This window comes from Prenolepis imparis, unplaced genomic scaffold, assembly GCF_030444845.1.
Source record: "Prenolepis imparis isolate NDT839.2.m4 unplaced genomic scaffold, iyPreImpa1.0 SCAF_8, whole genome shotgun sequence".
Lineage (NCBI taxonomy): Eukaryota > Metazoa > Arthropoda > Insecta > Hymenoptera > Formicidae > Prenolepis > Prenolepis imparis.
The window spans coordinates 14,587,189-14,609,922 of NW_028141166.1; positions in this window are offsets into that span (position 1 = coordinate 14,587,189).

Below are 22,734 nucleotides of genomic sequence, written 5' to 3' on the forward strand. Positions count from 1 at the left end.
ATGGCTGAAGCAGGCTGAAGCATTAATTTATAACGCATAAATATATTTTTAAGAATTTTTAAAAGTTCAAAAAATTATAATATTTAATTTTCATAAACTTAGACAAATTAAAAATATATATCTTTACAATATCGTTGAATATACATATATCTTCATCTGAATTTTTACTGAGAAAAAAAGATAAATGTTAATTTTACAAACTACACAATTTATTTTTTAAATTTATCTTGAATCTTCTTGAGTTGATTTATTTTGAAAAGAGTTAGCATATCTTAAAAAAATGTTCAAAAATCTTCATACAAAACAAATAAACGAGAAAACGATCTATCGGAGATTTATGCATATTTTTTAAGCTCGTTATATTGTTTTTCTAACAAATCGATTCAACAACGCTCTCTCTATATAGTTATATATTAAAATTACACGATTTAATTTCATCAGAATTTGTCGCGTCTCACGTCAAACTACGCAAAGTCGCGTGATCAAGAATGTATCTCATTGCGGCACTCGTCATAATGAGGATAAAGTTTAGTCGCGGCGCATAAATGCGACGCGCCAATTAGCCGACGTTCCTTAAGATCTCGGCGCGTAAATCCCGCGAAGTGATAACGAATAAACGCTCGAATAACGGTACCGCGTTAATATCCCGCTCGTGGAAAATGCGCGCAGCGTCCCGCATAGAGAGGAGAAGCGAGCGAACATATAGCGTGGAGGGGAATGGCTTAATTGGTCCAGGGTAATTATTTTATTAAGTGAGAAGATGGCGGATGGAATGCTAAGAGAGAGCACGCTGGTGCGGTCTGCCGACTAGGGGCGCCGACGGAAACGTCGCGACAGGGATAGACAGAAAGAGGGGTAGCAGCGAAGGGACGACAGGGGTGAGAAGAGAAATAAGGGGGACAGACAGGGGTGACTCTCTGTGTGGAGAACGTTTAAATACCTACGTATCCACGGACGACTGTACTTCGAAACGGCGTACAGCTTTCTGTATAGGTGAACGCGGCCGCAAACTTTCGGTCGTGTATGTACGGTGTCTCTCACGTGCACGTGCAATTCTCACCGTCACGCACGTTCATGCGCCTGTCTCCCCCGATTTCCCTCCCGTTCTTCCTGTCTTGCCGCGAGAGAGAAAGGCGGCGGCGAGAGAAGAACAGGCACGAGATAAAGGAAGATGCTGTACGCTTTTGCGCGCGCGTTCAGCGTCTCCGCGTTGGTCGTGAAGGAGGAGAACATCTATTACCCGGTACATAGACCAGGGAAGGGGGATGGAGGAGATGGAGGTCGGAATCGTCCAGGGAGGGGTGCGGGCAAGAGTAGTCGAGCGGCAAATTGTCCGCCATCTTACCCACCTTATACCTTATCTCACACTCTCGCCCTAGTAACCACCCTTATCCACCCCTTCCTCCGCCACGCTTTTCTCCAACCAGACCCTCTCACCCTACGCCATCCACTTCCCCCCGTTACCCCCCGTTACCTAGCCCACCTCTTCATCGTCCTCCATCCTCCCCTTGGTGCCGCTCTCACTCTCTCCTCCCGTCCGCCCTTTCTCTCGGCAGCCACCGCCTCGAAAGCTTTAGATTACCTACCCCTTATAAGCGCTCGTGTTGCCCATTTATTACCACGACTCCCGCGACTACCACGACCGAAAGACCAACCGCCCCCGCTTTCACCCTCCCCCCAACGCTCTCTTTCATCCTTCGTTTTCCACCCTTCATCCCTATTTCCTCCCTGCTACCACCTTCGACGTGTACCGGCCGCCTTACCTTCGTTTCTTCGTTCTCTGTTCTCAAGCACCACCGCGATCCTTATTAACGCTTTAACGCTATCATTACATAACTACGCGTGCCCGCTTCTCGACTCGAATAACACGATTAGTTGAGTTTACAGAGAATTACTCGCCACTATATATTATCCGTCTGGATTTAATCTCTAGATTTAGATGATCGAAAGTTCGAAAACAATTGGCTAATAATCGCTCATACATTATTCACTTATTATTATTATCTGTAATTATGAAATTAATGATTAAAAAAATAATCCTTCTCTCTTTCTCTCTCTCAGATTTTTTCTTTCATTTTCCACCGTTTATTTCCGCGCTTTTGTTCTCCTATAAATGCCTAGCACCCGACATTTCCTTTGTTATTTACCTTTACTCTCGACAAAGAGAAAGAGAGGGAGAGAGTCTCGAGTATCTCACACGGTCCTTATTACCTTTAACGTTACCATTACATATCCAAGCTCGCGGTTTACGACGAGAGACTCGAATAACACGATTAAGCGAGTTTACGGCGAATTACGTATACTACGTCTATCCGAAGCTCACTACCGCTTCTATCTATTTAGAGGTGAGAACAATTTTCTTTAGAATGCGAAAACCACACCAAGTGGTTAACTACATCGAGAAGTTACGCACATATTATGCGTTTCTTGTTAATGATTCTAATTCCTCCTGAAAATTACAGTTCCCATCTCTTTCCACATTTAAGCATTAAATATCGTCGGATTTTCTGAATTTTGCCTATAATATATGAAAATCGCATACGATGTAAACAGATGAAATAGAACAACGTAATGAGAATTAGATGGCTACATTTAACACTAAATGTGCGTTGAAAATTCAAATGTGTTTAAATTTCTGGCGCAGCTGGAAAACTCGTATTTATTTATTTACGCGTATTTATTTTTCAACCGTGGGATAATTAGCTCGTATATGCTTGCAGCATCACCATAGTTCGCATCATGAGTAACACACTCACACGTGCTATTTTAAATTAAAATATTAAACTATATACATTTTGAAGGATTAAAAATAGCGAGAACTAAATTATAACGCGATATATATTTTGTGTAGAATTGTACGAAAAAAATTAATTTTTTATATAAATATTAATGAGATAAAATTTGGAATTATGCTAAAAACATATCATGCTCAAATTGTTACATTTAAATAATATGCGAAACTACGGCATTTTTAAGTACGACGCGACTTGTCCCTCTCTCCGCAATAAATGTCACGCAAGTTATCTTATATTGATCGTAAGCAAGGGATATTTAACGCGTACGGCTGGGTGATTTTCACGCGTGATTTTCGACCGTTGAAAAATAACCCTGATATTAGACACGCGAGGAAAGTTCGAGGAGGCGAGAAAAAGCCCGAAGGAAAAAAAGAAGCGAGAATGGCGGTCTCGGTCGATGAAACGTTTCCGCAGGGACGAGTTGGAATGAGCCGCGCGCGGAAAGCTGGGGAGGAGCAATGAGAGAAGGAGAAAGCGAGAACGAACGGAAAAAAGTGGACTCGCGCGCAACCACGAGAAAGATAAAGAGAAAAGTGATAAAAAACAGACAGAGAGAAAGAGAAAGAGAAAAAGAGAGACATACAGTGGTGCGACGCGGGGGATGGCATTTCGCATTGTAAAGTTTTCCAGGCAACCGCAATGAGAGAGGAAGAGAGCGATGGAGAACGACAGGAAGGACGACAGAAAAGACGACACGGATGCACGGACGAAAGACGAAAAGGGGGAAGAAGCGGGAGAAAGAGAGAAAGAGAGAGGAAAACGGTTTCGGTTGACAGGGTGGTCGCTTCGGCTCTGTGTTCTCGTTCGTTTCCTCTCAATTCGTCGGCTAGCGGCAGCGGAAAAAGATCTCTACACATGAAGAACGGGAGTGCGAGAGAATGAAGTCGCGCAGGATGATGCGAGAGAGCGACGGAGGGAGAGCAAGAGAGATTCGCGTAACGAGAAGGGAGGTGAAACAGGAGAGAACTGCAAAGCATTACGCAGGATGGCACGACTGTGGGGATGCTGCGCGAGAGAAATAGAGAAGAAGAGGGAAAAGGAGAGACGGATAAAACGATAGAGAGAGAGAGAAAGAGAGAAAACGGAGGCAGCCACTCCGGCAGGATGACGGGGCTGTTACGAAGAGGTGAGGAGTCAGGAGGATACGACCGAAGGAGGGTGCAAATAATAACAATAATCATATTTCCCGGCAACATGGCCGCTGAAAGAGGGTGGCCGCCTGGTGTACGCGTAGGAGGGAAGCGAGATGAAGAGCGAGAGAGAAGAAGGGAGGAAGCCGGGCGCAGGCAGGGAGGGTTATCATAATATTACAAACCACCGCCGCAGGGACGTATCTATACAATCCCTCACCCTCGCTCGCGTTCCAGCCCTCCCCGTGCTCATCTCCCTCTTGCCTGCATCCCCCTCGCGGAGATTCACGTACACGGTACCTAAGTTACCCCGCGCGCAATTCGTACGAACGGTCGCATCCGGCAATTGTCGCGTTATATACCTACCTCAACCCCTCGCATCCCTCTCACCCTCTTCCGTCTCTTCGTCGTCGCCGCTACCACCGCCTCCTCCTGCACCCTCCTGCCGTTCTCCCTTTCCTCGTCGTTCTCCATCCGCGATCCTACCGTTAGTGGCTCTTCCACGTCCTTCTCTCTGTCACGCTCTATCTCGGTGGGGTCTCCGCTGTTCTCCGTGGATACGATCCCGTAGAAAATGTACACCCGCATCCGCGACACGATCTGGCTTTAGTTTCCACGCCCAATGGCAGTCGCCGTTCGACGTGGATTCTCGCTTGACGAGGCTCATTCGCAGCCCCTATTACACCACCCTTCCTCCCGGCCGCGGTGACCTCCTCTCTCGCGCCTCCTCCCTCTCATCTCATCTTCGACGACGACAAACGGGCCGTACGTTCGGAAAAAATAATTACCTATAAATTCTATGCCGGCGAGGTCGACGCTTCCGCGCCTCTCTCCTCTTTCTTCTTCTTTTTTTTTTATTTATTTATTTTTTGCGCGTTTGCTCTCGCGCGCACGCAGCGCATTGTTCACCATTGATATAACACCCCAGACGCGAAACGACGAACTTTCCTCCCCGACGATTGTCTTCGGCCACGGCACCGTTAACGGTCCAGTTTTTTTTTTTTTTTTTTTTTACGAGCCACGAATATGTCGAAACGCCTCGAATGCTCGTCGTTATACCGCCGCGTTTTTCAGGCACCGAGAGTATTTGTCCGGCGCTCGAGCTCGCTTTTGTTTTAATTGTACGGCGCGCGGTCGAATCGCGGAAAAAAATCCCACTGGAAATGCCTGCGCGCCCGGCAAACGACCGGGAATATCAAAACTACGGATAACTCGATGGAATTTTAATGTCGCTTCGCCCGAGCTTACGTGGGAGCTGCGCGCGTGGGAAAAAAACCGCGTATTTGTAATCCCGATTTTATTAAGACATTACGAAATGATTTATTTTGATACGATTAATTTTCACGTGAATTAGCGAAGCAAATTGCGAATAACGATCTGCTACCGATGGGATTATCAATGTGGCGTAGATTATTATATTACGGTGCGATTATGAGAGAACGTCTATCTGTTTCGATGCTGGTACAAGTTCTTAATCGCAGAGACCAACGCTCCATTAATCTATCGCATTGAAATATAAAGACCGAATTTATATATTTAATTCTGAATTTTTCCTGTAATTTTATGTTTCTGTTAATATACATGCAGATTGAAATAATTTATGAAATATGATTAATCAAGTAAATATTATAAGAAAAATCGCTTTTGTTAAACGGTGACAAAGACTCCAGTATAATATTTCCATTAAATATTAAACTGCATTTTTCTTAAAAAAAAATAATTAGTATCAACAATACTGATTTTTCAGCTTCCATTCGGGAAACTATTAATATCCTATCAATGAATCGCACCCCTTTATGACACCCCTCGCTGTCTTTTCCGGTCGAAATGGGAAACCGACGCGGTTTTTTAAATAAATAGCGACGGGGACAAAGAAACTGTCGAAACGCGCACCGGAGACAGCGTGTCTGCGGAAAAGAGCCGCTCGACTTAATTTCATCCAGATGTTCGGGCATCTTTGAACGGTTCGTTGACTTTTCTGCGGCAGCGTCCCGGCATCACCCCTTTTAATGGCTTCCCGGGATGTCCTTGCCTTGACAAACTTGGCGCTATATCGGGTACACACGCGCGAACACAATTCCGGCATGTAAATGGGGGGTAAACTTGGAGGAATTATTTTGTTCATTGCGCGAGCGCGCGAAAACCGGGGGTCTCTGTCATATATAAGTACACATAGTAATTTTACTCGTTCGCGGGACTGCACGCCCTCGATCCGCGTGTACTCATTCAGGAATAATTATGTCATTTACCGCGAGCGCGCGCATAGTGAGCCGCGCCGCTGCGATTCCGACTAGTTGCGGAAGTTATGAGCCTCACGTGTGGTAATATCATTGCAATTATGAAACTCGGCGTTTCAAATTTGCGGTAGTAATGCTCTATTTATGATGCGACGCGCGCGCGATGCGGTGTGCAGGGATCGACAAATTAACGAAAACACCCTCGAATAGCAGGAAAATTCAAGCGGAAATCGAGTTGCGTCGAGTGTCGTTTATAGTGCTTAGATTCTTATATATTATTAAATTGTGACATGTAACTTGTATTATGTATTTATATTGATTAACATGTGCGTGTCTTTTTAATAGTAATTGCGAACAAAAGTATATTATAATCAGAAAATTAATAATCAAATATTAAAAATATTACAAACGCTTCATATTTATTAATCGTTGGAAAAAAAATCTGTAGGCCAAGAATAAAAGGAATCGTATAAAAATCATTTACAGAAGATTTATGATATACAAAATCAATGTAAAGAATATGATAGAAAATAAATATTATAATAAATGTTATTTAGTACGTCAAAGTTTTCTAAAATTGTTATTTTTTAATCTTTTATCTCTTTTCAAAATAACATCTCCAATCGTCCAATGTATTGTACATGGCATAATTCCTTCTTAATATCGAAGGATTTTACTCGCGCACTGTAACTCATTACAGTGCATTCAATCTGAAGCCACTTAACTTTCGCATCGCTAAGGAGATTAACGGCATTACGTTAAGGCACCTCTCTCTTTCTTTCTCACTGCCTCTTCTTCAATTTCTCTGCTTCTCCCTCGTAGAACTGGAGATTAGTAGGTGCATACGGAAAATTGCTAAAAGCTACCCGGCAGTATCCCAGCGCTGAGGATGACAAAGAAGAGAGGAAAAGAGAGCGAGTCGTATATAGATCCTGAAGTGGCACCGCGAGCACGTTGGTCTGATGGGTAGTCGGGGGTAGGTCGAGACCGAGGATCGGCCCCCGGGTAAGAGCGACGGAGTCGTGGGTGGCGGCGGCACGAGCGGGGAGGAAAGGAAGCACTTAAAGAATTATCTGAACTCGCAGGAGGGATGGGATTCCTCGCCAGCACGTGCAATCGTTCCCAGGCCAACACCTAATACCTACTAATACCGTGCCGTGTATCTATCTACCCTTTTACCGCTCTGACGCGAGTCCTACGAGGCCAGGACTACGGAAAGAGTAAGTAGGGTCGTGTTTATAAGTGGATACCTACGTAGTGGCTGGCTGCGGACGCGACCCCGACGACCGAAAGGTTGATCGGATCCTCGAATCTGGACCGCCGGAAAAAAGAAAGGAAGACGTCACGTACGGATCTACAATTCGTCAAACTAGCTAGGATATATTGCCATCTAATTATCTTCTTATCCGTCATCGCATTAAGTAAAGAATGGTAATAAGCATAGCTTAAGGTTCGTGTACTTTTCAAGTAGAGCAGTGTTTTGATATTAAGAAATATATATGCCGTGTACAATACATTGAACTCGAGATGTTATCTTGAAAAGAAATATAAGATCCACAAATAATTTTTGAAATTCTTGATGTACTAAATAATATTTATTATATACATATATATAACAAATAAATATCTTGAGCAAAAATTGTATATTTGCAACATTTTGCTTTCTAGTTTAATAAAAGAGAATCAATATTGTAATGCAAAATTAAAACAAAAAATATCATTTACAAAATTCTTATAAATTTTATTTTAAAAATTTCGAACTTGATCTTATCCATCTCTTTTGTGCTATAATAAAATGCTGTATTAATAATGACTGTGGATTGACAAACTAGAATAGTATATTGTAGTTTAATGATGCAAACAAACATCTGTAGTTCTCGGAGCATTAACAGATTCTGTCGATCTAAAATTCCGATCTATGTCAATCCGGATTTCTTCGTATGAGAGATGTATGGTGAGGCAAGCACAGCTCGCTGATTCGTAAAAAATATTTATCCATGTTTGTCTTTGATAACTAATATCGCAAATTTAAAATAAATCAAAGCAGAAAAAATTTGCACAATGTTTGATTAATGTATCTTGAAATTTAAAAAAATATGTAGAATGAAAAATATGCCTCTACAATATGTAATAATTTATGAAAAAAATACATGATAAAAAGTTACTCATATGATATAGTTAATCTTCAACATAAAAAAACAACACAATATGAGATAATGATTCAAAAATATCTGCGTGGATTTTTTTCTTTCCAAGTATTTTATTTTTATCTATATGCTTACAGGGGTTGTCTAATTTCCTGCTATGTGATGCATATGAGTGTCGTTCCTTAAAAAAAGAAAAAAAAAGAAAAAAATAGGAACATCGAAACAGATAGATCGTGGTTAAGATGAAAAGCTTCTACGAATTGAAGAATACTCGTCTTTCTCGCATTCATATCCCAAAGCAGATTGTGAGGCTAATCTGCTTCTTCGAGATTCTCCCGACTATTCCGGTTAATTATTCCTTCCTCGAAATAATATTTCTAGACTAAGATGTTTTTTATTCTTTCATGTATTATTAGAATTTGGATGCTAAATAAAAATTCATGAACAATATGTAAAGCCTAATCTTCTAATTAGAAAGAGTCCAATAAATTAACTTTTAATTTTGATTGCAATATTTAAAATAGAATAGTAACATGTATGTATGTATGTGTGTCAATGTTTTCTTTGACAAAATTCATATAAGAAAAAGATGAATAAAGTCCTTTTTTACACTTATTTCTCTTCATCAAAAGTGAAAAAAAGATAACTTTTATCGTCGTTTCGCCCAATCAGACTCATACTTATGTGTACATATCTCTTGAAAAAAGGTCAAAACGTCGAAAGAGGGACTGTCCACGGGTCACTTCACTCTACGAACGAAAGACGAGCCCTCTTTTCTCCACAGGAGACTGCGAGTCTGGTTCGATCGTTCTTCTCGTGTCGCCGGACGCTTAATTGCTTGCCTTTTTCATGGTGTGCTCCTCGATGGTCCTTCGCGTTGCGCCTAGATTTCGTGGGGTTTTTCGGCATACTCATCATGAGACATGCGAGAGGCAGAAAAGGACGAGGAGGGACGAGAGGGTCTTGCGAGTGCCACACGTGTTGCCAACGCATTCCCCGACAAATTGACTTCAGACCTCGACGCGCTCCACGGCCGAGCACCCGTCGTCTCTCCTTCTACCTTCTGCGTGAAAACGATCCTCTCCTCTTCTCTCCTCCACACACACTCTCTCTCCATCTCATTCTCTCTCTACCAGAGACACGATCCACCGTCAGGCGATGCTCAACGTACGACGACTCCTTTATTATTAGCCGCGGCGAAGCTAGTTAACCGAGTTAGTTAAGTGAGAATTATTATTTAGCTGCCACCCTCGACCCCTGACGTCCCCAGCCGACATCATCGTGTCACCATCTCAATTTCTCTCTCTCTCTTACATATGCACACACACATACACAGGCTCTGATTCGCTTATACTCATCTCTCTTGTTCTCCCGAGCTGAATAGAAGACGACCGAATCTCGGAGCGCTCGTCGACTCCGATATGTCGCGCGTCATTCCCGTCGTCGTCGCCTCATCCTCTTGCGCGCTCTCTTATTTGTCCAGGAGGACCGAGGTGTCGAGCACTTTACGATTTCCGACTACTTTTCCATGTCGTTTCGTTTCTTTCGCGCACCGCGAAGCGTTCGGTATACATCTTGCCCCTCCGCTCGCGCGAAAAGCAAAACAAACGAGAAGTAGGTCCTGATGGTCCCATCGATGACATCTCATATAAATATCAAATTCTATGTATGTGTACCTATTATTATACAAAACGTTTCCTAATAACAATTTTATAGCAAACGTCTTGAGCATACATCATTCTCTAAAGATAATTCTTAGCAAAGACTGAAATGCATTGAAGAAAATTTAAAGAAATATAATTTTTTTTAAATTTTTTGTAATATTAATATAGCTGTAATAATAATGTAATTTAAATATTTTAATAATTAAGTTTACGAGTAAATAGATTCTAGATTTTAGATTTTATTTTTCGTAAAAATATTTAGATCTTATCTCGTAAAGAAAAAAAAAACATGATAATACGTATATTTTCACGATGTATCTGTGTAGGTGATTAAATCAAGTAAAACTCCACGTACATCGGACGAATCGAGCTCCTTCGCTATCCAATAGGAAGATCCGCCGAATCCTGAACGGTCACGGTTCATCGAGGATCGTCCGCCACTTTAGGAATCTACTCTGGATATCTAAGTCGACTCCAGGGAATCCAGGAGGACTATACGCTCTTTGGAATCGCGGATAAGGGAACGAAGGGACACGACGGCGAGGAGAAAGAAGAGGGAATCGAGGCGGAAGCAGTCGGATACTCTTATCTGTCTACGGTACGTCGTAACGATTACTCGAGATTGGTCCTGGTCTATGTATGTATATATATTGTATATAGTATATAGTATATATATATATATATATATATATATATATATATATATAAGTATCGCGGAGAACACGACAGAGGGTTCGCCATCCTCGAGTCCTGGGGTCAGGGCACGTTACTAGGTCGGTGGAATTTTGTTTCCGCTAGAGTTGCTCCCCGACGAGAGTCACCGAATGGAACCATCTCTTAATTAGCTCTTAAGCGAAAGGTAATTCGTGCTTGGGTATAAGCCCAAGTGCAAACTTCTCGCTACGCTATTTTAAACGTTTACGCAAACTTTGAATCCTGGCCGCATCTCAATGAGAATATCACGAGCGAAGAAGAGACACCGTGCGCTCTCTCTCTCTCTCTCTTTCTCTTTTACTTCTGTTTGGAAGCGCAATCTCAAAATAACTACTTCTCGAACAATATTAACGGCAAGCAGACACTGCGCTGTGAAAGGAAAATTATAGCGTATAGCTATAATTAATAATCAATTGAACCAAATTGAACGGGAAAAATGAAAGAGAGGATCAATCATATTGAAGAGAAAATAAATCATTATACAATACTACAACGATGAAGTAATCTCTCTCTCTCTCATTTCACATTATAAAATATCGCAAAAAATCTAATCTCTTTATATCAGCTGTTATAATTAAATATTAAAAAAATAAAAAGAAATTTAAAACTAATAAAAATTATTGTAAAAAGATGATTTTTTTAACTCGTAGCTATTCGCAAGTAAGCAATTTACGCTACAGAATTTTCGCGAATTAAGCTTCGCGGCTCGAAGTGGATAACCTCTCGCCCTACTCGCGCAGCCGATTAATTAAGCGCGACACGATTCACGGCGGAGCCAATTTACGCAATTGCCACTTTTTGGAGCGCGGCGCGGTGCATCGAGGTGTGCGACGTGTTGTCTGTAATTTGATCCGTCGACAATACGGGGGCGAGCTATTTCGCCCCGTCACCCGTCACCCGGCCCGGAACTATCGCAAAATACTCGATTGCAATTTAAATGACGCGTACGCTTATAATTAACTGAACGCGACAGATATAGGTAGAAAGAGAGAGAGATTCATCGGCTGAACGCCGGCACGTTTCGCCTGTATATATAAATTAGCAGGAGAGAGAGCGAGCGAATAGCTAATTCACGTGGGTTACCGCTTCCTAGTTTAGGGTACAGACAAGCACACGCTGGGCGTCTTCAGTGTCGAAATCCCGCGGAGAAGCACGAGGACGAGACGATTCGTGCTCGTGGTTGGGAGCCGGCGAACACAAGGAGCCGGCGCGGAGAGAGAAATGTAGCAGAGACAACCGGATGGCGGCGGTGGCGGCGGTGGCAGGAGGTGGGAATAGGGATTCCATTATTTAACCGAGGTAGTTTAGGCGAGTATTAGGGGGTTGAGTTTATGACACCCCTCGGCTGTCCGGATTGCCTATTAATACGATATGAGCCCCGCGCTCTACGGCCTCCGCGCGCGCCATCGCGTTTCCCGGCCACGAGCTTATGTATTGCTCGATTTTTGAGCAGGTTTTTTTTTCAGGCATGTTATGTTTTTTCAAAGTATACGCGTACACGCAAAGTACACGCTTTTCGTATAAATCGCGAGAGAATTCATATATAGCTTCGCGCGCGTCAAACCGGGGCGGTGGGTGCCGGCTACGAAATCCTTGATGTTATTACCCGCGATTTCGCTTGAATATTGCCTCCTCGTCCCCCTTCATTATTCCGTATGCCGTAGAACAAAGCCTCGGCTCTCGATTAACCCGGCCTTTTGTGGTGAGTTTTAAACTTGCATCGAACCGCTGAATATCGCGCGCTATTATCCGCTGTAATCTCGTGGCTTGGCGATTACAGTGGTCTTGTGTATAGTACTCTATTACGTTATCACATCTTTATGTAGAATAAAAAATTCGATAGGTTATTTATAGAGGTGATTAAAGTGGCCTTTCTTTTTTACATTGCAAAACTAAAAAAATTACTTAGTAGAATTGGTCTTAGAAAATAGTAAGAAGGAGTTTATGGTAACAAACAACGTCAAAAATTAATCTGTGTATTCTGATAAAAAATTACGATCCTCTTAAATTTGTATCAAAAATATAAAATTGTAAGAATTTTAAAATAAATTTTATTTACAGACTAGAATAAAGAGGGATGCGTTGCATAATAAAATGCGTGCCAAGTTTAAAGGTAACTCTAACATTGCATTAACGAGAGACCATGTCGACGCCTGGCTTATACGTTTCGGCCAACGTATTCCCCCGTGTTATTTCAAGCAGAACAGTAGTCGGGACTGTCGACTGACTGCGACCACTTGCCACGAGACTCGAGCTCCAGCCTGCGCGCGTACACTCCCTTCGGCGGGTCGCTCGTCGATGGTTTTCTAATTTGGCGAGCAAACACACTCGCTTTATGGCGGGTATCGGTAGCGAATAGGTCGGCTGGGCGCAATCCGCAGCGGTCCCGCGACGGGGACCAGGTCGGGGCGTTCAAAGTATGTATATAAGTAGCGGCAAACGATCATCCTTTCCCTCGCCCACCCCCTCGTTGATTTACACACATTACACCGGACGCGTTACGGGAACCCCGCGTACCCCAGGGCACGTGCGCGTACATACGCGCGTAAACGATCGCAGTTATCCTTCGTGTGCGCGTGTATATGTGTGTACCGCTCTCCTTTCTCTCCCTTTGCCCTTTCGGGAGTTGCGCGCCCTACGCCGCCCGGGTTGCCGCGCTGCAACGGTAACCACGAATGACGGTAGCCTCTGTTGGCGCCGCGTTGGATCTCCTCGTCGGTGTGCGTCCTCGCGCGTGTGTCGAGCCACCCCCCCCGCTGTACGCCGGCTAACAGAAGGCAGATCTCTCCCGGGAGACTCGACGCTTGTTTGCGCTGCTTATCATCAGTTCCCATTAATATTAAACCGCATTCAGCGAACGAAGCCCGTTACCACCCCGACAACCCCACGGCGGCCGCCCGATGTGTACATAGGTATAGAGGCGCGCGGGCGAGCCGCATACCGGGTGTCCCGGGGTTTCCTTGCGCCTGTGGATCCCTGTCATCAACGTGGAATCGAGGTTCCCTTAACAAGAACATGATTGGATGCCAACGAAGCGTCTCTTTAGTAACGTCTCAACACACCTTGTCCATTTTTAAATACTTTTGTAATTAATCCTAAAATTTTGTTGAAGTAAAGCTTGCTCGAAATTAGGGGAAAATCTTATCAACATCGGTGAACGAATATTTTTGTTAAAGGACAAATTTACTCCCTACTGCGAGGTTCAGATTTATATATCAAAGAAAGTGCAGGCAGCTTAGGTACCCTGTATATGTGCATATATAAGAGGCCTTTCTCGTACACCACACTTGCTCCTATATACATTCAGTCACAAACACATACGCATTCGCACACGCTTTTCGTATACACACACAGCAGTTACTCGAGCGTGAGACCACCATGAGTTTCAGTGTGCAAAACCCCCCGTACACATACGTACGTATACGTATACGCAAATCGGCGTTTTACGCAGACACGGTCGATTGTGTTGCGCGGGATGCGTACTGAGGCATGCGAAATATACAGATGTGTGTGCGTTTATATCTATATATATACGTTTGTATGTACGTATGTTACATAGTACGATCCCCGAACTGTATGCGTGCCGCCCCGTTTGGGTGTTCACCGTCGGCACTGTGAATTTGCGGGGGAGGGTGCTCAATTTTCACCCTTTGTTTAATCGCCGGCTACGGAGTCGACTACATTAATTTAATACCCACGCGTGCGCGCCGGTTCGCTCGATTCTAAAAGGGGGAGATTTTAGAGAGATTGGCATCTTACGTCTATTGAACGTGAGCGATACGTGCGGAGGAACAAGCGAGAATATAAATACCTGATACTCTTTTATAAGAGGACTTCTTTCATGTGACACCTGCTCGGATCGAAAGTCTCTCTGATTAACCAGCCTGCAAATGAGAAAGCACCTGATTAACGCATAATTAGAACAAAGATGAGCTAAGGGGTTACGGTGAAATAAATATTACTATTTCAATATGCAGTTCAATCATTGAAGTATTTACAAATTTCTTTTCTCACAGGTACAGGAATGCATGCATTATGCGACATATGTGAAATTAATATTAATACTTGAGCGGCAAAAGTTTTAAAAAATGTTTACAATTTTATATTTACATTTCCCAAATGGATATTTCCATTCATTACAAGATTAAATAAAAACACAATTATTATGTCGTTGTTTTCAAGATTCATATTTTTTTCCAAATAAATACACATATAAAATAATTATATATATTTTTTATAGAAAATTTGCACGTTATTTGGTATACGTCCGTTTTAAAAACAAATGCTTGTTTCATTTGAATCGTATAAAATTTTTAAAAATCATAAAATATAAATGTTTAAAGAGTATATATTTGTCATAAATATATAATATATAGTATATATTAAAAGTATTTATCATAAATTTTAAGAGTGTTGAAAAGCATCAAAATAATTTTCAAATCAAAACGATTTCTTAGAAATATAAACCGCAATCTTAAACTGGCATTAAGCTCAGAATCTATTTCAAAATCTATGCGATTTGGTGCAGAATGACGCGACTGTTAATAACGCGATGTATCCTACGCGGAATATCCTACTTTTTTTCGTTACGGGGGAAAATCGAGTCGATTGCGTTTAAAATAAGACTAGTCATCTGCGCTCGGAGACCTCTAACCGGGTGCGCGTAATAGAAGAGCCTGGGAGGGTAAAACGTCTCGCTCGTCAGCAACAGCGGGACTGCGATCGCTTAGAGAGAGGCCAAAGGACGATTCAATTAGAATCAACCAGAGCAATCCTGTACCTGAACCAGTCCCATTGACCAGTCCTCTCGACCCACACTACTGCGCCCGATCAATCTTGTCGGAATCTCTCTTCCTCCGATTAAAGCATGTCCCAAAGTTTGTTTCTACGCGTATCCTCGAAAAGGCCGGTCCCGCAGAATACGGCATGTTCAATAAATTTTATTGAACGAAATTTTTAACGTCCGCGAAAATTACCACCGCGGTCTGCGTCCCCAATAATTACATGGCAATAACGGGAAATTGACCATCCACGGCCATAATGGCAGATAAAAAGCGCGACGTACGCAGACACCGTTCTTTTGTACGATAATAATGCTCGTCGACGTAAATTTTTCAACGGTATTTATATATTCATTCTCGCGAACAATTTGTACTCTTTCGTTCATTGCTCATTACTTGAATATTTTATAGACGGTTTATATTTTATACCGGCAAACACGTTTTGAAACGCGCAGTCATACTGATTAGAAAGTCAATACGGGGATTGTTTTACACATTATCCGCGTTATTGTGCTTTCATTATTTTTATTTTCTCGTATACATGGCTTTTCACTCTCATTGCGTCAAATTCTAATGGATGGATTTTCTAACGTGTGCTTGATTGAGATTGATCTCTTTACAAGTGCTTTCGTCTAGATGTCAATTAACTTTATATATAATCTTAATTAATCTTACTTAATTAGTCAAATCTTTCTCCCTTTATATTTTCGAAAACTTAATCTTTACACCTGATTTATAGAGTTCTACATTTGAGTGTCGTATTATCTTTACTTGAGAAAATCACTTTTATATCACTTGATCTCGCGCATAGAGAAAAATCTTACTCAAGAATGTTGCTCGGAACGTCACAAATATGTAGAAGCGGGTTTGAACTCTCAGGGGACATTTCTAAGTGTGATCCGTCAAAACGATAATAATATCCGCATATAGATTCCCGTAAAGAGGGTGCTCGGGAGAATGAGCGGAACAGGCAATTTCTGCTCGATCGGTTTCAGGGATGATCGTTCGCCTCCTTACTGGCCGCATCTCAACGCGTACAGACGGGGTGACATCTCATTAGGGAGACAAATTGCTTCACCTCTCGACTCTATGCGCGCTCTCCCCTCGCTTGCCCTTTCCCCACCATCTATATCGCGCGTGTGAGCAGTCTCTATAGAGATAGACGTCAACTGCAGCCCCTTCGTCTCTCTCCTCCGCTTCTTCATCGCGGTTGCACGTGTTCGTGGCGCGCGCCTTTGGCATATGCGTAACACGCGTAAACGCAAAGACGCAATTTGTGCGCGGCCGCAATCATCGTGATCGTCGTCGTCGTCGACGACGACGACGACACAAAGTCCTTTATACTATATCCAGATCACTATAACCGCCTAATATCGTCCAACGGTTGAGAAGCGACAGAACGAAGAGAGAGAGAAAGAAAAAAAAAAGACGGAAACGCAGTGATTGAACGAAAAAAGGATTAGAGCAAGAGAGCGAACAAACATCGAAAGGAAGGGGAGGAAGAGAAAGAGGATGTGGAGGGATAGAGAGAGGGTTGACAGGCGGACCGAGGGAGAAACGCCTGCGGCTGGTAGTCGCCGCCGGCGTGGAAATGTATTAGGGCTCGCATAGCTAAACTAATTGGTTAAATCTGTTGGGCCGCATAACTGGGAGGCTAATTGGGTGATTTCCTGACAAATTATATCCACCCCGACGACTACGCCTACTCGGTAGCGGGACCGTTTGTCACTTGACACTTTGAAGAGGCGAACGTCCAAGAAGCGCGAGAAAAAGGGGAGGACGCTGGCCGGGGGAAGGAAGAGAGAGAGAGAGAGAATAAAAGAGCGTTTGGGTTCCGAGACAGCGAAATAGAGAAAGATCTCTCTTGGCCGAGGGTATCTTGTGCCAGAAACGTCCGAGTTTATTCGCGCCGAGCAGAACCGACGCGGACTTATAGACTCGTTCGTTTACATTGCGCGCCGCGTCTTCTCCTCGTCTTCCTCGTCAAGACACGTCGCAACGAACGATCATATGAGTCGTGAGTGAACGCCCCGAAAAGATCCAGCCAGGGACAGATCTACACGAAAATTGATCGAGCTTCTGATTGCTCCATTATTATTTTCGCGAAATAATCTTGCGTAAAAAAAAACATATTTCAATTTTATAAAATTGCATATTGCATAAAATACAAACCCTATGATTTTTATTTCTGATGTCTTTAATATTCGCAAAAATTATTTGTCAAATTTTTTACCTTTTATCGAATTTTATAAACTATTATCAAATAAGATCTCCTTGTATCCTTATAATTCTCTTTGCAAGTTTCTTCGCAAAAAGATTAGCTTCTGCTCCAAAACTCAGCATCCGTCCCTGAATGCAACGAGTCATCTGTGTACGATCTCCCGGCCCCTCTATTCCTCTTCATCTCGCGACGTCGCGATGGAGGAAGAAAATTATTTTTACTAACGAGCCGCGATGAGACACGGCCGTAAGTTTCGCGCGAAACTGCGACCAACCGCGCCGTTTAATACACGCGCGGTCTTTAAGAATTCAAACGCCGAGCCATTCTCCGTTTCTCCGAGGCGGGAAGATGCGAACGAAATCGCGAGCGAATCGAAAATTATGAGGTACGAGATATGTCGCTTTGAGCGAACAAGAGTAGCTCCAGCAAAGACTCTTTCCGCGACGGCCAACGAAACTGCGCGACGCGACGGGATTTTTCCGACGAGTTGGCGGAGCGCCGTAAATGTGGGATAACGAAATCTTATTTTTCGGTCCATTTCAAGTGGGCCGTGCTCTAACAGAGGTTTAATCGCCCGGAGAGTTAAGACTGGAAATTTTAAAAAGCATGACCTATGACAGAGCTAATTTATTTTTCTACGGCAGATGTACGGAAAAGCAAACTTATCGAGAAAAGTGTCAAATGGAAAGTGTGCTTTCTTATTACCCTTATAGATTTAGCGTATAAAAGATTTTTTCGTTTCTTCTCTAGAGCATAATCTATCTTGACTTATATAAAGACGTATGTAAAGTTACTCTCAATAGAACAAAATAGTATAGCCAGATTACTCAAATGTTCAAAAGAGCATTAATAAAATATTCATAAATAAATTATAAAATATATTTGACACATCTTATACTCTTAACTCTTCAATGCCACTCGTTTTAGGAATCAGAATGATTATGTATACTACGCATAATTGACTTGTATCATTTAGCATCTTAATTTTCAATGTCAATTTTCTAAGAATATTCAACGATTATTCATATACATACATGTCAGAAGACTGGAAAGAGTTAACGCATTCCGGGATTCTCGCCAAAGTGTTAAGAGCATCATTATTTAGCTGCTGCAAAGATGTGGCGAATGTGAAGTATGAATTAGCATTATATACGTGTCTATTGAGCGTAACTCCTCTCTTCAACGAATTTCGCAATAGTTTCAACTATTAGTCGTCTATCTGTTGCCATAACGAGATGCCCCGCCCGACGTGTATTTCACAAGTCGAGCTTAGCCACTTTGTAGCGTTTCCGCCAGAAAGACACGTCTCTGGCACGATGTGCAACGTTTGGCAAAGCCGTATACATTTCACGTGCGAGTTCTTCGCGCAAGCCGCACACGATGTCGTTAAGTATGCGGACAACCGTGAATTTCAGTACTGCACTCGCATCTGTTATTAGACGTGTCATTAATCGCAAATTAAACTGCAAGTTATTCGCTCTCGTTAGACATCGCGGAGTTATTATACGAAACAACTTTTGTCTTACATATATATGCATACATACATTATATAGCAAGAGAGATAAATTAAATTATATCTTATGACACGATAAGTTAGACAGAAAATATGATGAAATTTGCAAATCTAGAATACACCATTAATTAAACAGAAAAATCGAATATTTCCTTCACGAAAAGATAAATTATTTTTTAAAAGCTTACCATTTAAAATTATGTCGAATCTAATGTAATGATTTAACAGTTTAAAAATTAGTCTGAAACGTCAAAAGTGTGTATGCTGACGACAAGCTAATTCTACAGTCAAACTTGTCTATTATATATTTATGAAAAAAATAGATGATTGTTCGATCAATTTGTCGTATAGCCTAGATTTCACGGTTGCCATTAAACGTGCCATTAGTCCTGAATTAAAGTCGCTCATCTCACGACATTACGGCATCGCGCATCTGCGTATTATAGGCGTTATGAGACACCAGCCGTGAAAGGCACGCGTGTACGCGCGTGCTAGAAATCTCTACGTAGGTGGTTCCATACGCGGGATACATATATACATGTCCCATCCAAGTGGATCAGATCGCAGTTAGGGAACGCAAAGGAGGGAATCTTTTAATTTGACGCACCATAAAGCACGCCTAGCCGGTTTCCATGGGATCCCCAGTGTTCGGCGATGGTGTGACAGTTGGTACCTACATTGTATATGATATCGCGCAGAGTCCCCATGGGAGGTCACGGTTGACACCATGGCGTGTCGTATCGCTGCAATAATAACGCGTAAGCGATACCCAGACTGCGATCCCCAAACCTAATGCGACATAATATATATATATGTATGTATTCGCGCCCCCTTTTACTCTTTTCGTGCGTCTGTATATAATACATATATATATATATATATATATATATATGTATATGGTTTAATGATGTGTATATGGTATATATGGCGAATTGGTTCAAGAAACCATATATAAAAAAGAATGCCTGATATATCTAAAAAATATTATATACATATATGCTCTTTTGTATATATATCGTGTATCGGAGCTCGATATAATCACCTCCTTTGGGCCCTATTCGCTCTTTCACACGCGACTCATCCCCGACATATTTCCACAGTTGTTTGGAAATTGTCCTTCCTCTCGACATTGGATTATCCGGAAAGAAACCCCTATTATCTTCATTATATATCGCGATATTAACGAAATAATTTCTTCGCTTTTCATCTATGCGACCCGATTCGTATAACAAAGACTTTTCTGACTGTATTTATATCGGGAGAACTCTCGTATTTTTTTTTTTTTAATATATGAACCGTACAATAAATACGATGGTTTGGTAACAACGCTGAGCAAACATCTTTTGTAGGCCGCGAATCGAATACATCGAATCGAATATATAATGCGATAATTTTTTTCCGAGCACGGCACGCATAATATATTTTTTTCCCATTGTACGTACAATTCGCAGGCGTTTGTTTCCATCACATGCCATGTAGAATGTAATGTACATTTAACATTTCCGCGCGCGAATAACACACAGCTTCCGCGTAAAAGTGCGAAATACACTCATTCGCACATTCGCCCCCTTTCCCCCGCCCCCCGGTGCGCTAACGTCGTTCGAAATATTCGACGTTTAAACACGAGAGAAATTGCACTTAATAATTTACATTAATCGATGCTCAATAGCCTATAGGAAATGCTAATTGCGGGCGGGTAATCGCTAACAATTAACGTTCACGCGATTACACAGTCGACGTCATTGTGTTGCTCCTATGCGTATATACTCGGCGGCGGCGCCAGGAGGAAAACTATAACTGTAAATGAGAGAATATATGCTCGCGCGAATAAATAAAAATACGCGTCGCGTAATGTGCGATACTTTCCCGAATCACGTAAATCGTAAAGGCGTATCTACGACTTTCTGGAAAAACCGCAAATTTATAGAAATAGACAGCAGCACGCCGGTTTTATCGTTGATCTTTCTACTGATCTCTCCCATCTGTCCTTTAATTTTAATGAGAATTTCTGCAATGAATTTCATCAGACAAAATTTGAAGAAAAACAACTTTTCACTGTTCAATATATTAAATGTTTTAATAATAAAAAATTTCAAGTTGATATTTAAAAACACTACAATCGACTTAAACGCAAGTGAAAAGTGACAATTTAATTATATAGGTACATTTAATTATGAAATTAAGTCTTAATAAACTTTTCAATTTCGACAGCTTATAATTAAAAATTGATATTTTAATAAAGTCGGCAATAATTATAAGATTGTCAAAATACTTGTCGTCACGAAATTAAATATTTGCGGGGCATCCCATATGTGTTCTCATTTAAATCCATTTAATGCCGCTAGGAGCTCGTTAGTGGCGCGGTTTCGCTGGGATGCTGTGCTTTTCACGATGAAATATAGATCGTAAGCGATAACGCGGCAATGCCAATTGCCGTCATAATTAGCGTTATTACTGCGAGATAGAGACATTAAGATTTTCTGAAATAGAGCTGTCACTGGATATAGTTAAACCGTTGTCGCTAACGTTACTAAAGTATAATGGCCATATATCATTCTGTTCTTCATAAACCTAATTTCCGCTCGTGTCACGCGTAATTTCCTCTACTTTTTTAGAAGCTCCCCGATCTCTAATTAGGGGTAAACGATCAATCATTCGGTCGCGAAGTAAATTAGAGGAGAAGTTCCTTAATGAGATGTGTATCATAAATTATTTTTCTATATGCTCAACTATTTATTGAATCAACTTTCGTGATATAATCGCGTTTTATTTTTTTATTACTTTTTTCATTTTAATAGTAATATATATATAAGAAACTTCTTAAACTTTTTCATATTCTTCAATATTAAATAAAACTTGGAGAATTTGATCACAAAATCAAGAAATCGCATCTTCGCGATATTATTAGCTTTTATATTTTTAGCTTTTAAAATTTTTGCAGTTTTAATTTAAAAATTATATTCATATCATTTTGACAATTATATATAATCGCAGCGAATGATACATCTCATTAGGCAGTTATTTTAATCTCTTATAAGACATATAATTTAACAATAATTTACAAGCGTTTTATTAATAATTGCAAGTAAAAATTTCCAAGACATTTTGAAATCTATAGCGTTAATATCTGCCATTGATACTCAAATTGGTCGGAGTATCTACCTCGTTAAATGTCGCGACTAAACGCGGCACTAAGAAGTGTTCCAGTCATGCGTCTCGGGGTTAAGGAAAGGGCGTGCTGTCCGCATTGATTTACGCGGAGGAGGATAGTAAGCGAGAGAACGAGAGGAGAGCCGCGTGGTCGCGCCGGGGATCGCTGCGAAAGACGAAGGGGGAGGAAAGGGAGGACGAGGGATGAGGGAGGAAAGACCAGGAGGACCACACCGTAGAATCCGAAGCCACGTGATCGGAATAGTCGATTCGGCCCTTCGGAGGAACCTTTCCTCCCGCATCCGTGCCGCGGATCCGACTCCCACCCCCGACGTACACCGACCGATTCTCCCTCCTGCCTTCTCTCTCCCTCTTCCATCGT